The sequence below is a fragment of the Schistocerca piceifrons genome, unplaced genomic scaffold, assembly GCF_021461385.2.
Source record: "Schistocerca piceifrons isolate TAMUIC-IGC-003096 unplaced genomic scaffold, iqSchPice1.1 HiC_scaffold_794, whole genome shotgun sequence".
Classification (NCBI taxonomy): domain Eukaryota; kingdom Metazoa; phylum Arthropoda; class Insecta; order Orthoptera; family Acrididae; genus Schistocerca; species Schistocerca piceifrons.
The window spans coordinates 533-3771 of record NW_025729052.1 but is presented as its reverse complement, the minus strand read 5'-3'; the positions used below and the strand labels follow the sequence as shown (position 1 = coordinate 3771).

The 3239-nt window shown below is 42.2% G+C and overlaps 1 non-coding gene across 1 annotated transcript; it reads left to right on the top strand.

The window, feature by feature from the left end:
* The first annotated feature begins 417 nt into the window (after positions 1 to 417).
* On the top strand, positions 418 to 491 carry Trnas-cga. Its single transcript has one exon. It is a non-coding gene; the product is annotated as a tRNA-Ser (tRNA).
* Positions 492 to 3239: the final 2748 nt, after the last annotated feature.

The window sequence follows — 3239 nt, the reverse complement described above, 5'->3', positions numbered from 1 at the left end:
CTAATACTTCTTCGTAGTACATATCATTTATAAAGCAAAACATTGAATTATTTAGATCTGAAAGCAGCTGGTAATGGCCATTGAAGAATATTTTCTCTGTCAGTTAATTATTATTATCTGTGAAACTTCCTGGCAGATTAAAACTGTGTGCCCGACCGAGACTCGAACTCGGGACCTTTGCCTTTCGCGGGCAAGTGCTCTACCAACTGAGCTACCGAAGCACGACTCACGCCCGGTACCCACAGCTTTACTTCTGCCAGTACCTCGTCTCCTACCTTCCAAACTTTACAGAAGCTCTCCTGCGCAGGGGAGCTTCTGTAAAGTCTGCGCAGGAGAGCTTCTGTAAAGTTGTAAAGTTTGGAAGGTAGGAGACGGGGTACTGGCAGAAGTAAAGCTGTGGGTACCGGGCGTGAGTCGTGCTTGATAGCTCAGTTGGTAGAGCACTTGCCCGCGAAAGGCAAAGGTCCCGAGTTCGAGTCTCGGTCGGGCACACAGTTTTAATCTGCCAGGAAGTTTCATATCAGCGCACACTCCGCTGCAGAGTGAAAATCTCATTCTGGATTATTATCTGTCATTGCAAATTATAAAAGTGCATGAGACTTTGGAGGTACTTCTGGTTTCTTAATTCCAGTTGATAATTAAAGATGTAGTCAAGTTAAATGTGCTTCATATTAACAGAATCTTCCGTCGGTTCTTGGTAGAACAACATTATAATAATAAATGAAAAGCACCAGTTTGCTTTTGTCCTACAATATTACTTTTATTGCTAACCGGTTTTCGGCTTACGAGGCCATCTTCAGATGTCTGAAGATGGCCTTGTAAGCCGGAAACCGGTTAGCAATAAAAGTAATATTGTAGGACAAAAGCAAACTGGTGCTTTTCATTTATTATTTTAATGTGCTTGTATACTTCTAATTCTTCTAATAATTCGTTTCTACTCCTTTTTCCACAAAATGTAATATTTCTAATTTTTCTTCAATGCATATCTCTGTTCCTGAACGTCTGTTCCGTCTATGCAACTACTTGAAGGCAGTTTGTATATGGCCATACGCGTTTCACTTCTTTTATTTGTGAAGCATCTTCAGTTGCCTGCAATATGTGTTTCTTTTTATACACATAATGATCATATTATGTGCTAGTTACAATGTGTTGCAATGTTACATTTTATCGTTTTTTGCTCTTGTTTTTTAGATTAGATCAACTTTTGTAGCACAAATTTCTTGATGTGAAATTATCGTTCGGTGTTGCGATTTCCAGCGCTGTTAGCTCATGCGCTTGTTCCTGCAGATGTATTCGCTTATCTCTGTGTTTTCGTGTTGGAGCAAATCAGCACCGAAAGTTGATTTACTTAGGTTGCGTATCTTGAGAGCATCTTTGTGTTCTCGGTTTCGTACGCTGATACTTCTCCCAATTGAACCAATGTAAAATTTTGGGCAAGCAGAACTATTATAGTTTATAAATGACAGACTCGGGATTTACTTCATTCTGTAAGTTTAAGTGTGAACAGTTTTGTCTTTCATTTTATTGTTTGTGGAAAAACTATGTTTGGAATTTTTAGCGGAGAGCAAGTTTTCAATTTGGTATGGTACTTCACCAGTGAATGGTATGCGGACATATTTCACAGAGTTTAAGGAACTATTTCTGCTGAAGTGCTGTTTGATGTGCACATGGACCTATCTTTGTAACTGTATTTGTTTTTAATTCTATTGTGAATTTTCTGATGGTATCAGAGCTGTAACCATTATTGTAGGCTCTTAATGTGTTTTTAGTTTTTGTAGTTTATCTTCAGTGTCCAATGGCTTCTTTTGTTTCCATTCTGTGGAGCACTGATTTGGAATACGGCATTATTTACTGTGTTTCAACCTAAGTAGGCCACACTTTTTTTTTTTAATTTATTGGCTTTCGGTACATGTCCATACAGCCACATCATTAGTGTAATTTCAGTTATGACGATACGAATGAAAGGTCAAACAATATCCAGTCCCAGAGCGAGAAAACCCCGATACGGCCTGGAATTGAACCCGAATGGTTCAGATGGCTCTGAGCACTATGGGACTTAGCATCTGAGGTCATCAGTCCCCTAGTCTTAGAACTACTTAAACCTTACCAGCGTATGGACATCACACACATCCATGACCGAGGCAGGATTCGAACCTGCGACCGTAGCAGCCGCGCGGTTCCGTACTGAAGCGCCTAGAACCGCTCGGCCACAGCGGCCGGCGTAATCGAACCCGAGTCTCTTTGGTTAGCTAGCCGCCGCGTTGACCGCGTAGCTACCGAGGCGGACGTAAGCCACATTTAATAGCACACGAAAAATTGATGAGTATTTATTATACCGTAAGTTCATAGAAAACATTCATTGGCAGTACAATACTATTCACAGAGCTCAACTTGGGTCGCTTTTCTGATTTCACATCAAATGAATTCGCAACTGTGAATAAGTACTAACATTAGCTGTAGAATGGAACGACTACAATGAAAACCTATGCCGGACCGGGACTCGAACCCGAATTCCCCGCTCATCGCGAGCGGTCGCCTCACGATCTGGCTGTCCGTGCACGGGTCACGGCCAGACCCAGGCATTCATTTGCCGTCAACCATCGTAATCGGAATAACACCGGCACTGCAATATGGTACTTTTCTGATTACGTTCACCGCCGTAAAATCTTATTTGTTGTCTCACTTCATAAAACAAACGCGAGTCAACAATTTTTGGCCCTCCTTTCCGTACTCCGTTGTGAGACTGAGTGCAACCTGCCCGCTTGTGACTAATTCCACAGTCCGTCTCAGACCAGCACCAAGCTGGCAGACGCCAAAAAGCTGCTATAGTCGGGTGACAACGTCACCCCTCGCCACCTGTGGACTCCGGTCCGTCAGCAGTAAGAAAGAGCAAGACTCGATCCGTAGGAAATTGTATCGGTATCTGAGCCATTACAATGTTCTCTAGCTACACTGCTGGTGAAACTGCTGTTGTAATTAAATATAAAAAATGTTTTCAGCGCAGGATATAAATTGCACACACTTTCTGCTGCATATGAACCTGTTTGGTGGCAGGGGTAAAATACAGGGAGCGAAAGGCTATTTACAATTTGTACAGAAACCAGATGGCAGTTATAAGAGTCGAGGGACATGAAAGGGAAGCAGTGGTTGGGAAGGGAGCAAGACAGGGTTGTAGCCTCTCCCCGATGTTGTTCAATCTGTATATTGAGCAAGCAGTAAAGGAAACAAAAGAAAATTTC